The 17,143-nt window shown below is 44.2% G+C and overlaps 1 long non-coding RNA gene across 1 annotated transcript in view; it reads left to right on the forward strand.

Annotated features, from left to right (window-relative positions):
• The first annotated feature begins 815 nt into the window (after positions 1–815).
• LOC118659864 overlaps positions 816–17,143 on the forward strand; it is a 33,762-nt gene continuing 17,434 nt past the window's right edge. Inside the window, exon 1 of the long non-coding RNA XR_004968729.1 lies at positions 816–10,705. This is a non-coding gene — a long non-coding RNA (uncharacterized LOC118659864). The remainder of the gene's footprint in view (positions 10,706–17,143) is intronic.

A 17,143-nucleotide genomic window follows, 5' to 3' on the forward strand; every position in this document is an offset into this window, starting at 1 on the left:
GCATCCATTTTGATGTTTTTCTCTTTTGGATAATGTACAGTCACTGTAGAAGCTTTATATTGCTGAGTGTTTTCAATGAAGGGGAAACTGCACATCATAGAGCAACACAGCGTACCAGATCATGTGCTGTTCGGTGTGGCCAAAGGAGCTGTTCGACGCGGCAGGTAGCCATGGTGTGTTTGGCTCAACATTGTTGTCCATCCTATGTGTCAGCGTCTTCCTCGTTGTCTTTTTAAAAAATGTTTTTATTGGTATTAGAGAGAGAGAGAGAGAAGATCAACTGGGTGTCCCCTGCAGGCACCCCGACCAGGATCAAACCCGCAACCTTGGTATGTTCCCTGACCGGGAATCAAACCCTTGATCTTTCAGTGCACAGGATGATAACCCAACCAACTGAGCCACACCGGCTAGGCCCTCGTCTTTTAATGGCTGTAGAATATTTTATCAATTGGACATTTCCTAATTGGTTTTTACAGTTCTGCTACTGAACAATTCATTTTTTTCTAATTGTTTTATTACAGATAATTCTGTGTTGAGCAACCCTCAGAGGTTTTACCTTCTATTGGAATGTTTTCTCTACAGAGGTTTTATTCTTAAACCTATTTAGTAGGATGTTTTCCCAAGTTTATTTTTTTGCCCCTCCCCACACTTTATTTCCTATTTTTTAAAAAATAGGTAGCTCTATTAAAAAAAAATATATATATATTTTATTGATTTTTTTTACAGAGAGGAAGGGAGAGCGATAGAGAGTTAGAAACATCGATGAGAGAGAAACATCGATAAGCTGCCTCCTGCACACCCCGCCCTGGGGATATGCCCGCAACCAAGGTACATGCCCTTGACTGGAATTGAACCCAGGACCCTTCAGTCCGCAGGCTGACGCTCTATCCACTGAGCCAAACTGGTTAAGGCAATTTTCCTATTTTTTAAATAGAAAATGGAATAACTTAGTAGTTTCAATATTGAAGACTGAAGTTTTTAAAACAATTAAATTCAAGGCACTTTTTCAGAATTCACAGAAAAGCATGTAGGCTTTCTGAATTGTCAAGTAATGAAGTAGATGATAACTGCGTGTGCATGTGTGTGGCCTGAAAATACTTCAGAGACTGTTCTCTACACACCACAGTAAAATGGCTTGCCTGGAGTACCAGGGAGTCATGTGATCACTGCTTACATATGTAATCTATGTGCCTGTATATCTGTACACAGGCAGTGAACTCCACAGGCCATCTGGGAGAGGTAGGGCCTTTTGGAAAGATGAGCTTTTGAATAGAAGTATTCTGCTCGGTTATGTTATGTATTGAACTAACAGAGACATGCAGAGACTACTGATGTATTTAAAGCCTTTTGGCTGTTACTGTGCTTTAAGAGCTCAACAATTCCCAGTGCTCACATTTCTGCAGGGCTCCCTTTTCGCTTTGCCTTCATGTTGAGGGAAAGCACACTTACTGAGATTTGCCTTTTCCTCCCTGTCAGATAGATATTAAGAGACTAAGATAATTTACAGAGTAAAGATTTCAGTCCTCCAGTGGAAAATGAGAGCAGGATGCTCTTCAGCCCTGTTATTTTTAAAAAATATTTTTGTTGATTTCAGAGAGGAAGGGAGCAGGAAAGAGACAAACGTCAATGATGAGAGAGAATCATCGATTGGCTGCCCCCTGCATGCCCCACACTGAGGATCGAGCCTGCAACCTGGGCATGTGCCCTGACTGGGAATTGATGCTCAACTACTGAGCCACTCCACTGGGCTTTGTTGAGCACCTTTAAAAAGTAACAGCAGAATCATAAAAGTCAGATGGACGTGCATGGTGAATCATATCTAAAACTTCATTTCCTGGTTTACTTTCAGGGGAACTGTTTGGGAAAGCTATTAGGTAACTTAAAATACTGTCTCATTTTCAGTCATACCCTATGATCCAGCAAGCTGATGTTCTGTCTTCTAAGATACTCATAGTACATATTAAAAAACCTATAAGATCCTGGTAGTTTTCACTTAATTCTTCATTTGTGAAACATTTACTTTCCTGTTGTAAGTGTGAAGTTTTTAGGGTGTTAGTAAAAGTCTGTCAACTATCAAAAGAGGTGTGTTATGCATGTGTGTCAAAACATCAACACTCTACAGTGCTTTACTTTTACTGTGGGAAAGGAATACTAAATGGTAGGTAGTTGAAATTTTACCCTTAAAACGCAGAAGGCATATGAACTCTATCTCCCTATCTGCAGTAACATCATCTGATAATGTAATGGCACAGTATTTTATCTACTAAGTTATAAAGTTACCGTAACATCTTAGAACATTAACCATACATGGAATATTGCCTAAACTCTGGAAAAAAGTAGAGTTATCACAAGGTGCATTTTAGCTAAAGTTCTGGACTTAAGTAAAAGGTGATCTTTTATTCCTGCTGGTGTTGGTGAGTATGAGCTTACCTCGTGCCCCTTTCCCTGGACTGCCAGGGTAATGTTTTGGGAAAGCAAGGTGAAGTTCACCTGTGTTTCGTGAAGCCGCGCTGTTTGCCGGTGTGTGTGCTTACAATAGTGAGTACTTCTGCTCTCAGATGCTTTTGGAACACGTTCTGAGAAACATGTGATGTCTCAGTTTGACAGGGAAAGAATGAATGCTCTGGAGTTCCTGCTTCCTGCTAGTCGTACTTTCGGTGAGTCCATATGAAAAACCTGATAAGGTCCTTAATTGTTCATTAGTAAAACATTTATTTTCCTATTGTAATGCACAACTTAGTGGTAATTCCACGTGAGCTTCTGACGCCCCCGCCAGAAGGTTCTTGTTCGTGTGTGTGTGTCTTTGGTATTGCGCACAAAATTCTGGGCCCATATTCACATATTTTTATTAAGCGATGCGATTTAGTAGCGTCATCGTAATGTAAATAATGGTACCCCCAAGGCTCATGAACACCAAACCCTACAGTCTGTGTGACGGCCTTGCTTCTGGGACTGCGAGGGCCCTCGGCTCACTCCTCTCCTGCTGCTTGACTTTGCACACGGCACAGAAAGAGCAAGGAATTAGGTCCTGGGAGGCCTGGGTCCTGGTGCCTTTACTCAGCACCGGTGTGATACTGTCAGCCTGATTTGGGCCTTGTTCCTCTCATGTAAAATAATGGGCTTGGACAGAGGATCTTAGGTGCCAACTCTAGCACATTAGGGATTTATCTGTTATTAACTAAAATGATGGTGGATAAATGCAGGCCGATGCTCTAACCATTGAGTAAAACCATCCAGGGCGGCATGGGTATATTTTCAAAGATTCCCAGGTGACCCTACTGTGCTTCCAGGGCTGAGGGCCATGAACAGCCCTGTAGCGACGGAGAGGGACCAGCCAGAGAAGCTGGAGTGCCCTGTCGCCTCTGTGCAGGGCTGCTTGGGTGGGTGACAAGCACACAGTGGCGTGCATCCACCGTTAGAGTATCAGACGGATGGGTTCACTGCCCTAAGAATCCCCTGTGCTCCACCTATTCATCCCTGGAAACCACATCCTTTTATTGTCTCCATAGTTTTGTCTTTTTCCGGAATGTCATATAGTTGGAATCATAGCGTATGTCAGATTAGCTTCTTTCATGTAGGAACATGCATTGGAGGTGTCTTTTCATGGCTCATTTCCTTAGCACTGAACAGTATTCTATTGTCCGGATGCAGCCCCAAGGCTCAACGACCTGTTTCCCTTTTTCTGCAATGGCCTTCATTCAAAAGTTAATCCCCATGAAAAGCTCTGTTCCCTCATCCAGAAAACCTCTGGTTTGCCTCCATTACCATAAGTAAACAGGGTGGGGGAGAAAGCAGTTTTACAGTTATTAGGAAAATAATACAATAAGCCCTAGCCAGTTTGGCTCACTGGATAGAGCATCGGGCTGGGGACTGAAGGGTCCCAGGTTCGATTCCCGTCAAGGGCATGTACCTTGGTTGCAGCTGATCGATGCTTCTCTCTCATTGATGTTTCTAACTCTCTATCCCTCTCCCTTCCTCTCTGTAAAAAATCAAAATATATTAAAAAAAATACAATAATTAATAATACAAGAAACTTGCGTACTCAAGACTGTAAAGCTATATTTGCCATACCCTGTATTTTCTCTAAAGCCACTAGGTGGCAGTATTTATATGCTTTTCTCCCTCCAGGCACTGCTGAAAACAGGATTGAAGTAAAAGAATGGTTCAGGGTATGGGAAGGACTTAAAGGAGCCCCCTCTCCTCCCCCAACCCCACCCCTGTCCCTGCCCCACTGCACACACACATTACTAGTACTGAACCTTTTTTTGTTCATTTGACAAAGGACGTTCTTTTTTAAAATTTTAAACGTTTCTTTTTATTTTGAAACAATCTCAAATTTATATAAAAGCAATTATAAAAAACAAGAACCCTTGTTTTTTCAGACTTTTTTGAGGGTCCATGGCCCATAGGATGCCCCATCACTGCCAAGTACTTTGTATCTCCTGCAAAAAAGGGTATTCTAGTACATATGTCCTAGGCAGCCTTCAAAATCAGGAACTTACATATTCTATCCTGTAATTCTCAGATACCATTCAATAACTGTCCCAATAATGCCCTTTATAGCAAAAGGATCCCAGTCCAGAATCACCACTGTGCTTAGTTATCATGTCTCCTGCCGTCGATGCTGCCGTGTGTGGTTAGAAGGTCCCCACATCACAGACGCTGTGCGAACGGTGGTACGGGGGGAAAACACTCTTTTCTTTGTTTTGTGCCTCCGATATATCTGGCCTGGGTAGTTAGCCTACATGCACAGTCTTGTAAAGGCTCCAAGCGGAAAGCTCTAAATCTGCCAGAGGTGAGTCTGTGGTATGCCGATTTCCATTCGCCCTTACTAGTTCTTTTTCTTAGTCATCTGAAAAATAATTCCCTTTAGGCCAGAGCTCATTTTTCATGCTCTTTTTTCAAATTCTTTGTTCTGACTTATTTAGGTTATGGGGATGGCATCCTCAGTTTTCAGAGGTTTTAGAGAAAAGCCTGTGTGGGTGTCAACCAGGATGTAGATGGATTTTGTTTTTTCCCCTTCCTGCCCATGAGTTTCTTCCCACAAGCAGGTAATCAGATATGTGTAGGTTATAATTCTTATTTCTTTAAATATTTCATTTGCTCCTTTCATCTCTTTCTTTTCCTGGGAAAAGTCACTGCTCTCTAAGCTTCAGTGTGATGCTGTCTAGTTTAGACGGCCCGGGTCAGACGGCCATTCCTCTGTGCTCTGTCTGCCCCCCTGTCCTGGTACTTATAAGTGGCTTTTAGATCTATTCTCTCCATGAAGCTTTGAGTTTCTTCAGAGGAGGAGTCAGGTCTTGATTCATTTTGTTACCCTTACAGCTTATCTCAGGGCTTGGATTTAGCCCATGGTCAGTTTAAAAAGGGAAACACTGGCCCGGCCGGCGTGGCTCAGTGGTTGAGCATTGACCCAAGAACCAAGAGGTCCCAGATTAGATTCTCGGTCAGGGTACTTGCCTGGGTTGCTGGCTCGATCCCCAGTAGGAGGCGTGCAAGAGGCAGCTGATCCATGATTCTCTCTCATTGATGTTTCTATCTTTCACTCTCCCCTCCTCTCTCTGAAATCAATAAAAATCTATTAAAAAATAAGTAAAAACACTGGTGAGCATTATTGCAGGTATCCTTAATGGCCTACAACTTGCACTTCAAGGGTCCACCTGTCTTTGTGTTGAAGTGGACCTAAAATTGTCCTCTGGGGAAGAGGGTGGCTCTGCCTCCTGCTGTCCCTTGGGCCACCTCCCTGCGGATCGAGCGGCCTTCTGCTCATGCGCATTGTGGTTGACTGCCCTCAACCCAGCTGTGAGGAAGGTGTGTGGACCTGCCTGGAACTTGCAGAATAGAATTTGCACTTCAGATGGTTGTCAAAGTAAAACCTCAAACTCTCTGCTGACCAATGTTCATAAAGATCAAGAAAAAGTCTTTGTAGAAGTCTGTCCGAAGCATACCTGCTTGGTACATGGCATGGATCCTTCCTCAGGGTGGAGTCTGCTCTCTCATCCTCATTCTCCTCGTGTTGAGAATCATGACGACAAAGGCGGTGCCGTCCGCCTGTTCTCTGAAATTTGTGAGGTCCTCTTCCTCTCTCCTTCCCCTCCTCCTTCTGGTACATCAACAGGAAAATGTCCCCTCAAATTATAGCATCAGTTCATCTATGTCCTGAGCAGCTGGTTGGTTCTCAGATAAGATTACGAAAAGTCTGACTTGTGTGACTTCCAAGTTTGTATTTTTATGTGTGTGGACCCCCAGAAAGCTAGTCTCTGCCAGCTCCCAGGCATGTACAAGGTTGGTCATTACTCCGTTGCCTGCATAACCGTGGGGTTACTGGTCATTTCCTGCGCTAGACCACCAGGCAGAGCCCATGGCGCGCATTGCATCCGCAGGACCCACTGCACTGCCCGTGTGCTTGATAAGTGTGGGTTGAATAACTGAATATGTCGAATCAGTGTGATACTTTCTATTTTCTTTACTGCCATGATGTGAGAGCCTCACATTATAAAACCTCTGCTCAGAGAGCCACAGGCAATGGTATTATTGCATAAAAACCTATCCATGTAAAAATACATCGCAAGACTAAATTTCATGCCTGCAAGATGTGGGCCAGGGGGACCAGCTTTTGTCATGATTTAGCAATGATCTGAAATGTTCCTGCTCTGCCAATTTGTCAGAAAATCAGACAAGAAGATTTCAGAGAAATGGTAAGACTAGATAAGGAAACCCATTGTGTGTGTGTGTGTGTGTGTGTGTGTGTGTAAGTGAAAGTTTAGGAGACTCCGTTGAGTGTGTTTTTTTAAACATAAATGATTTATTTATTATATTTAATGTAAATATGTAAAAACTCAAACCTATATAAAAACAATTTTTACAGATCTTATACAACTATAAAATCAAATACATGTATCATTTAATGCAAACAAAATTCAAAGACATAATTCAAATGAACCCCGCCCCCCCCCCCCCATGTTCTCCTTGGCAGGCTTCCCCACTATTCCCTGAGGCCATCCAACTCTCCTAACTCTCTCCTTTACTCAAATATTGCAAAATAGACATTCCTCTGCCATCTGCAATGCAGTATACCTCTTACCACTGTGGGGTTAAAAATGCCTCATCGATCTAGTCAGCTCGTTTCTGGCTTACCACCAACTTAAAGTGGTACTGCCTGGCGGCCATGTCATCAGTAAGCGCACTGCTAAGGAAATTGTTCTGTTCTCCTCAGACGTAAGGCAGGCTTCCACATCGCCCAGGAAGCGAAGTTTCCATTAAAATGTTTATATTACTACTGAGGTAAAATTTTACTAATTTGTGTAGAAAAACTTGAGAGTATTCAAAAATATATCAGAGGACTGTGGTTAAAAACATTTGGAGAAATAGCCCTGGCTGGGTGGCTCGGTTGGTTGGAGCATCGTCCAGTGTAGCCAGTGGTGTCGGGTTCGACTCCTGGTCAGGGCATATACCTAGGTCTTGGGTTCCATCTCTGGTTGGGGTGGGTATGGGCGGCAACCAACTGATGTTTCTCTTGCACATCTATGTTTCTCTCTCTCTCTCTCTCTCTCTCTCTCTCTCTCTCTCTCTCTCTCTCTCTCTTTTTGTCTCCCTCCCTCTTTCCCTCCCCACCTCTTTCTCTAAAACCAATAAAAACATATGCTTGGGTGAGGATTAAAAAATATTAGGAGAAATAGTTACTTATTGCCTATTCATTCAGACCCAAATAATCCAATTGATATTATTTCTTTGTGAGTGTGTGCATGTGGGGTGTGTGTGTGTGTGTTGCGGGGGAGAAAGGAGGAGGAGAGAAGAGAGGAGTTATTTTTTAAATATAATTGTTTAAGCTGGCCCTTAATTAAAAAGATATGTTTCTATTAATTTCAGAGAGAGAAAGGGAGAGGGATAGATAGAAACATCAGTGATGAGAAAGAATCATTAATTGGCTGCCTCCTGCACACCCTCCACTGGGGATCGAATTGTGATGCTCAACCACTGAGCCACATTGGCCAGGCTGGTCCTTAAATTTTGATGGTGACATAATCTCTTTTGGGATCTTTGAGGAGGATCAGACTGTATGCTTGCCTCTGACTGTTTTTAAGATTTTTAACATGAAGTTGGACTTCTTGAGATGAAAGGTACAATGTAGTTCTGGTAAGTAAATATAAGAATTTGAGAATGCATGTCTTGGGCAAATCCCAAGACTATTGCTTTTTATTTTCCACTTAAGTCAAATATTTTAAAATTTTCTTTGGAGATGGTGCTTACCATTTTGTTATATACTAGACTATTCGTTATATATTTTACCTAAAACTTACTGATGTTTGTTTAGATGATAATAAATAGGTTTATTATCTGTTTCCAGTGTTTAGTAATTGTCATGAAGCAAACCTCAGTTAAAATGTTTTATTTTCCTGACTTTACACAAATGTTTTCTGAAGTATTCTGTGGATTCTTCAAAAATACAGTATATACTTTACTACTGCCAAAGAATGTATTTGTCTTAAATTTGAGTTTTTGAACTCTAACATCTGTGAACACTTGAAATGGAATTATGTTTCAAAATCTAATTATGAAATTAATGTAGAATGTACATCTTGAAAATGTATGAGAGCCTCAATATTTAGATGGCTGTATTAAATTCAATTTCATGTTTTATTTTCTGGTTTTATTTATAGAGAAGTTCTCGTGGTTTACGAATAAAACATGTTAGATATTAATTAGCAAAATACACAAATGTTAAAATTTAGTTTTTAAATTTAATTCTGCCTTTGAGAAACAGCAAAAGTATTAAAGTCAGACCATCATATAAAACTTTTATATGTGAACATGAATTTCTACTTCACATTCCAAATCTGTGACGATTTGGGACACACATTATTATTTGACTAGAGGCTCAGTGCACAAAATTTGTGCATGGGTGCCATCCCTAGACCTGGCTGGTGATCAAAGCACGAGTGCCTGGCATGGGAGGGCAGGTCCCAACTGGCCTCTGGACCCTGGGCAGCACCTGGGTCCCTGGCCTCTGCACGCACCCCTCCTCCTGAATCATGGCGTCTGAGTCCTCACATGGAGCACAGCCGGATGCCGCAGGCCAGGGCGTAGCGTGGGCCTCTGGGCCACCCCGCAGTGCTGCATGGAAGCCAGGTGGGCAGCATGCTCTCTCCTGGCTAGCCTTACAGACCCACTCCTGCCCAGGGCCCCTGTGCTCCCAGCAGCTGTGGCCCAGCTCACCCAGAAGGCGCTGCATGGGTGTGGGGTGAGCTCCTCGCAGGCGCCGGCACCTGAGCACGGTGGCTTCCCTGGTGCATGGGAAGGGTAGCAGGGGGGGTGAGAGTGAGCTTGGCGGACACCCGGCATTCTCACTGCACCTCCTTCCCTGTAACCCCCGTCCCCAGGTAGCCAGTGAGAGGTTGCAGTGCATTGCTGACACCCGCCATGTTCCACGCTGCCCCCTGGTGGTCAGCACATGTCATAGTGAGCCATCAAACTCCTGGTTGAACTCCCAGTTGAGGGAACAATTTGCATATTAGGCTTTTATTATATAGGATTATTTTTAGTTTTCAACCAGATGTTTGGCATTGTGTAAGCCTGGCCCTAGCATAACATGGCTAATGGACATTGACTCTGCCATTGTGCTGAGCGCAGTGTCATTCCTGTTTACTTCAGTTTTGCTCACTAGTTTTATTGGGGCTTTTAAAATTCCACCCTAAAACTTTCCCCCAAAGCATTTGAGTTTTACTGTCAAAGGGAGAGACCATTAATATAATTTTGGTAAAGTGTCATCCCCTCAAACACTGATTTTTCCCCCCTCCTAGTTAAGATTATGTTAATAGGCTGTATTTGCATGTATGCGTACTTGCCATTATACAATGCTTATTGTCCATATCACTACTTAATTTGTTGACACATTTTATAGTATGCAAATACAAACTTAAAAATCATGTTAGAAGTTTCAGTTTGCATTTTACATTTTTCAAGGTGTTTATTTGGGTGTGTAAACAAACAGGTACACCCAGTTAAACATTCAGTGACAAACATCTTGTTGAGCCATGAGACTGAAGGTTGGTCCCAATTGAGGATGAATCAGGGTGTTTTAGTTGAAAAAAAAATCCCAACTCACACTGGCTTAACTAAGGAGGATATTGAATGGCTCATGTTACATAAATCCAAGGATGTGGTGGGCCGGTCCAACCACCCAGTGTGGACGTCAAGGATTTTCTATCTGTAGTCTCTGACATCCGCAATATGAACTTCATGCAAAGGCTCATTTTCTGAGTAGTTGTGGTTTGGCTGCTACCCAGCCAGGGCACCATGCCCTCCAAAGGGTCTCAGTCCACGGACAGATGGACAGATGTCTGTGGGATTACAGTTTTATGGGAGAAGCAATTAGGAAAAGAACATTCTAAAAAGGCTTCTTGTGGGAAGGGTGGTAATAGAGGGAAGGTGGATAAAAATAGGTAATCTCAAAGCTGAGGAAGAGGGGTTTTGGCCAGAGATATCTGGAAAGTGGTGACGTTCCTGTATGGCCCAAAGGTTCCCAGTTGAGGGGTGAACGGGGCAGATCAGCTGCTCTGTGGCTCAGCCCTGAGCCTTGCCCACCATGGCAGGACCCTCTTCACTTTGCCCACGGCAACACAGAGACTCCTGGAGCCCCTCGTCCTGGCAGCCCTGCCTGCTCCTGCTGGGGTCTGAGCTGGCATGTAGACAGGTTAGGACTAAGGTAAGAGTTGAATTATGGGCAGGTCCGCCTGGCAGAAATCTATTTACTCCATCGAGGGAGTAAGTCAGGAATATGGGTCATTCTATGGACACGGGAGTTTCGACCCTAGGTAGAAAGTGCCCTGGAACAAGGTGTTGGTGGTACCAACCTTGACTGTGCTTTGTGATATGGGGATGTTCTAGAGGTTATCAGGTGAAAGTCAAGGCCAGTGGAAACTGATGCACACGTTATTCTATTTACTTGGAATCAGTTATACTATCCTTAATCAAACCCTTGTGTTTGCTTTCTGGAACCATCTATTCCTGAAAATCCCAAAGGAAAACTGAAGAGAGAAAAAGAACTGCAGATAAGTGGGAAACTTGCTAATTCCCCCCCCCCCCCCCAAACATTGACTCTGTGTTGGCCCGTGGAAATGAATTGGTAATGAACCTGTTTACATATAGTCATGTGTTGCTTAAGGATGTGGATATATTCATCCTTAGGTGATTTTGTCAGTGTGCGAACATCATAGGTGCACACCCACACACCTAAGTGGTGTAGCATACTGCACACCTAGGCTGCCTGGCATAGGCTATTGCTCTTAAGCAACAAGCCTGTATAGCAAGTTACTGTACTGAATACTGTTGGCAATTATAACAAAACTAGAGGCCTGGTGCATGAATTCATGCATGGGTGGGGTCCAGCTGCCTGTCCTGATGAGGGCCATCAGGGGCGGGGCTGAGCCGGTTAGCCTCCTGCATCCCCTTTCCCCTGCCTGCCCGGCCCCGCCCCCGATGGGGGGGATAATTGGGAGTGGGGCTGACCAGGGAGAGGGGCCATGGGCGGTTGGCCAACTGGCCCTACCCCCAATTGGGGTAAGGGGGCCAATCAAGGGTGGGACAGGCCAGGGGGAGAGGTTGTGGGAAGTTGCGGGTGCTGATCAGGGCCCCCATTGGGCCGGTTGGCCGCCGCAGTGCACATCATAGTGACCAGTCGTTCTGGTCGTTCCACCATTTCTGTTACTTGGCTTTTATATATATAGATGCTATTTGTGTATCTAAACCTTTTACAGTAGTGTGTGTGTGTGTGTGTGTGTGTGTGTGTGTGTGCGCGTGTGTGTGTGCATGCAGGGGCAGGCAGGGATAGATGCCTGGGTTCCCCTCTTGCTCAGCCTGTGCCTCTTGCTCCCTCACCAACTCCAGGGCATGGCCGAGAGGGGCACAGATCAAGTGGACAGCACATGGAGCCTTGTCTAAACCACCCAGAGCTGGCAGTACATTCAGCATCATAGTCGGGTCCAGCCTTTTCTTTCAACATCGAAAACAAACTTAAAAAAACAATATATTTTATTGATTTTTTTTAATATATTTTTTTATTGATTTTTTACAGAGAGGAAGGGAGAGAGATAGAGAGTTAGAAACATCGATGGGAGAGAAACATCTATCAGCCGCCTCCTGCACATCTCCCACTGGGGACGTGCCCGCAACCCAGGTACATGCCCTTGACCGGAATCGAACCTGGGACCCCCCAGTCTGCAGGCTGACGCTCTATCCACTGAGCCAAACCGGTTTCGGCTATTTTATTGATTTTTTACAGATAGGAAGGGAGAGGGATAGAGAGTTAGAAACATCGATGAGAGAGAAACATCGACCAGCTGCCTCCTGCACACCCCCCACTGGGGATGTGCCCCCAACCAAGGTACATGCCCTTGACTGGAATCGAACTCGGGACCCTTCAGTCCGCAGGTCTCCGCTCTAGCCACTGAGCCAAATTGGTCAGGGCAAAAACAAACTTTTTGATTATAATCCCTTACAATATTATGGGATCACTGTGCTATATATGGTCAGTCTTTGACCAAAATTTATGTGGCACATGACTTTCAGTGATAGAAAACCAATTAGTAAATATTGGCCTCAATAAATAAATATCAAAAGAATATTTGAAGACAATCTGTTTGGCTGATTGGTTGCCCACAGACATCTGTAATTTTGTGTTCCAATTAGTAGGATGATGAAAGTGTTGAGGTCTCCTTGGAATAGCGGCTGCTTGGGTCGGGCGAGCTCTGGGGGCCATGGAAGGGCATGGTGAGGTCAGGCTGTGGGCTCCACCTCTGTTGGCTGCGGGCTCGCTCCATCGCACACCCCCATCAAGCCACACCAAGGGCTGTTGAGAGATGAGTGTGGGTTTGCTGGCACCAGCCCATCTCCCTGACCAGGGAACATCTCCAACTTCCAGCTGTAATGGGGGGGGGGGGGGGAGGTCAGTGAGGTCATTTTCACGTGAGACCAGCAAGCTTGATGCCCTAACTGACAGAATTGTCTTTGCTGTGTTCTGCAAATGGAAAAAGTTGTTTATGTTCTTGTGGGAAGGCTGTTTAGTTCTGCGGGTGAGGATGAAAACTCTCTCCCCCGGTTTTGCCCGATCAGACACGATGCCAGGGCCTGTGGTTAATATCTTGTGCTCAGATGCATTACTGTCTGACAGGGCTAAGTAGTGTGGTGGCCACAGCCACAATGTGGGAGGAAGCAGGCCTGGTCACACAGGAGGGCAGAGTGTGGCAGGAAGAGAGAGGCATCTGGGTCAGTGCAGATAAGCGAACGGTAGAGTGGGAGCAGTAACAGGTGGCCTTTCCTTTTCTCCCGTGTCACCGCATTCTGCCGCATTTCCTTTCCTAGCCGGTGGGAAGAGTTACTTAGAATGTGGAACATGCGTGGTGCAAACTCACTGGACTGTCATCACTCCTTCCCTCTCCCCATACCAAATAAAACCACTCGGTTGGAAGATAAATGTATTTTCAATGTTATTGGATCGTGCCAACCTGCTCTCCAGTGAATTGTTCAACATTGCCCCTCAGGATTGTATGGGAACTCTCATTTCTCCATATCCTTCTCAACTCTTGATATTTTCACATCTTACATTTTGCTAGTCTTATGAGTGTGAAGTGCTATTTCCTAGTTTTGATGGGCACTTCCCTAATTACCAATGGAGTTGAATTTTTCCCATTTGTTTGTTCACTGTTTGGACTCCTTCCTCTGAGGATTGTGTAGTCATTGCCTTTGCATGTTTAATTGGGTGTTGGCCTTTTTCTTATTGATTTGTAAGTTTCAAAGAAGTGCATATTTGGATGCTAACTCTTGGTTTGTTTTAAGGGCAAAGACTTTTTCTCAGTCTGTGACTTCTCTTTTAATTCTGTTTATAGTATCTTTTGAAAAATTAAAGTTTATATTTGATGAAGTCAAACAGATATTCTCCTTTATTATTTATGCTTTTTGTGTCTTATTTAAGAGATCCTTAGCTCTGGCTGTTGTGCTCAGTGGTTAGAGCATCGGCCCGAGCATCGAAGGGTCCAGGGTTCAATTCCCAGTCAAGGGCACGTAGCTGAGTTGCAGGTTCGATTCCTGGCTCCAGTCCAGGCGTGTGTGGAAGTCAAGAAATCGATGCGTCTCTCTCACATTGATGTTTCTCTCTCTCTCTCCCCCTCCAACCTTCCTTTCCACTCTCTCTAAAAATCAATGCAAAAAATATTGTTGGGTAAGGATTAAAAAAACAACAATAGATCCTTACCTACCTTGAAGTCATAAATATATTCTCCTATACTTTATGCTAATACCTTTAAGCCATTTTTCTTCTTTCAATATTTGAATCTTAGAGCAATCTGGTATTGATTTGGGGGTATGCATCTAATTTAATTTTTCAATTTGAAAAGTCATTTGCTATAATACTATTTATTGGATGGCTCATCAGTTCTCCACTGGTTGGTAATGCCATCTTTATCATATGTCAAGTTTCCATATATATACAGGTCAATTTCTAGGTTCTCTATTCTTACTCATTGATCTTTTTATCAATTGTGCACAGATATCAAACTATTTTCTAAACAGGTTTATTGCGGTCTAATTAACATACAGCACATTGCATATATTTAGTTTTTAATTTCATAAATTTGACTTATACATTCATGAAACCATCACTGCACTTAAGATAATGACCATCCCATCCCCCACAACGTTTTATGATGAGACTTCTTGGCAATCCCTTATCTTTGTCCCACTCTGACTCCTCACCCCCAGGTATCTATCCACTGATCTGCTTTCCATCGCTATAGATCAGAAATTTTCAACTTTTTTTCATCTCATGCATACATAAACTAATTACTAAAATTTTGCAGCACAACAAAAAATATATTGTACTTTTTGCCGATCTGACAAAAAAAGGTATAATTTTGATTCATTCACACTCGAAGGCTATTGTAGTGTTGACTGTTATCAATTTTTTATTTGACAATCTAAGGGAAAAGAGGTTAGTGCCCTGACTAAATCCTCAGGCATTGCATGTTTTTTTTTAAAATTTTTTTTATTGATTTCTGAGGGGAAGAAAGAGGGGGAGAGAGAAACATCCATGATGAGAGAAAATCATGGATTGGTTGCCTCCTGCAAGTCCCCCAGTGGGGATCAAGCCCACAACCCGGGCATGTGCCTTTGACCGGAATCAAACCTGGGACCTTTCAGTTGCAGGCCAACACTCTCCACTGAGCCAAACCAGCTAGGGCAGGCATTGCATGTTTTAAAAATTCTTGTGGCACACTGGTTGAAAGTTACTGTCATAGATTAGTTTGCATTTTCTAGGACTTTATATTAATGGAATCATACAATATGTACTCTTTTTTAAATAATTAATTTAACTTCGCACAATCGTGGTGAGATTCCTCTATGTTGTTGTGTACATCAAGAATTCATCCCTCCCCAAAAAAGGAATTCATTCCCCAAATAAATAAAGATTTCATTCCCTTTAATATTTTTGTTGATTTCAGAGATGGAGAGAGAGATAGAAACATCAATGATGAGAGTGAATCATTGATAGCTGCCCCCTGCCTCCTGCATGCCCCACACTTCTCAGCATGACGATGACTGTAGAATGCTTTAACTTCCTTTTGAATTTGCTTATCATCTTCCATTATTATCTATTTTCTTAGTCGGTGGAGTTACTTATAATGTGGAACATGGGTGGTGCAAACTTACTGTAATCTTAAAATTAGACTAATTTTTAAAAAAATATTTTAAAATGTATTTTTAGAGAGAGAGTAAGAGAGAGGGAGAGAGAGTGAGAGAGAGTAAGAGAGAGGGAGGGAGAGTGAGAGAAACATCAATGTGAGGGAGAAACATCAATTGGCTGCCTCCTGCACGCCACCAAACTGGGGATCAAACCTACAACCTGGGCATGTGACCTGACCAGGAACCCAACCAGCAACCTTACAGTGCAGGGAGGACTGTCTAACTGACCCATGAGCCACACAGGCCAGGGCTTGTTATCTTTATTTTTGAGATGAATTCTTGTTTAGTTTCTTCAAGTCTTCAATTGTTTGTTTTAGGATCATCATTGCTTCAAGCACTCTTCTCCCTTCTGGGCTAAATCTTCTTCCTGCTAAAGTAATATCAGTGATTACTGTTGACTTTAAACAAATAAACGGCTAGAAATGCCTCCAGCAAATGGCTTTATTTGGGAACAACAAACAATTGCAGTTGGTGACGTGCAGTCTAATGGCGAACCCGCAGGCCGGTCCAGAGAAAGGATGGATGTCCTTTTATGGACCTGGGAGGCTGTTGCAAAGGGAAATCCCATTGCAGGAAACGAAAGTTCCTAGTGACTTCCTATTGGCTGGCTACGGCAGCCTCCCATTGGCTGGGCTACAGCAGCCTCTCATTGGCTGGGCTACGGCAGCCTCCCATTGGCTGGGCTACGGCAGCCTCCCATTGGCTGGGCTACGGCAGCCTCCCATTGGCTGGGCTACGGCAGCCTCCCATTGGCGGGGCTGTTACTGGGCAGGAGGAATGCTCCTTCCTCCAGTGAGGCAGTGAAGCAGGTGCCTCCTTCGCTGTGGGGTCAGACGGGTGCTTGAGTGACGCGGTGTCGAGTTCTCACTTCCAGCCTTCCGGCTCCATTTTAAACGGGGCTCCGGTTTCTCCGTTTCCCCGCGGCCCACGGGCAGGCTCTGCTGTAAGTGCCCTCACAGGTGGGTCCTTGCCACCCCCTGGAGCTGCAGAGCTGGTGCTGGCGATGGGCGTCCCACCTGTGCCGGCTCCTCAGGGATCGTCTCCCTCTGTCTCTTCGCTGGTTCCGTTTCCGTCTTTCTCCCAGTACTCGCCTGTGCTTGCTTTCGAGCGTGGCCTTCAGTTGGCAAAAAAGTCCGTCACCAGGGCCCGAGGCTCCAAGATTCCGAGGCCCCCGGGTCCCGCGGCTCCGGGCAGGAAGGGCGAAGGTGTGTCCGGCAGACCCTGCATTCATTCTCCGAGAGAACTGGGCTCAGCCGCCTTCATGGGGGCGCTGTGTGTGTGTGTGTGTGTGTGTGTGTGTCGGGGGCACAGAGGGACTTCTAGGCCTGCCTTTTCTGTGACGTGGTTCTTTCTTCCTTATTGGAATATATGAGCTCAGTTATAATGGAAACAAGTCAGAATATTATGG

Source organism: Myotis myotis, unplaced genomic scaffold (assembly GCF_014108235.1).
Source record: "Myotis myotis isolate mMyoMyo1 unplaced genomic scaffold, mMyoMyo1.p scaffold_m19_p_7, whole genome shotgun sequence".
Lineage (NCBI taxonomy): Eukaryota > Metazoa > Chordata > Mammalia > Chiroptera > Vespertilionidae > Myotis > Myotis myotis.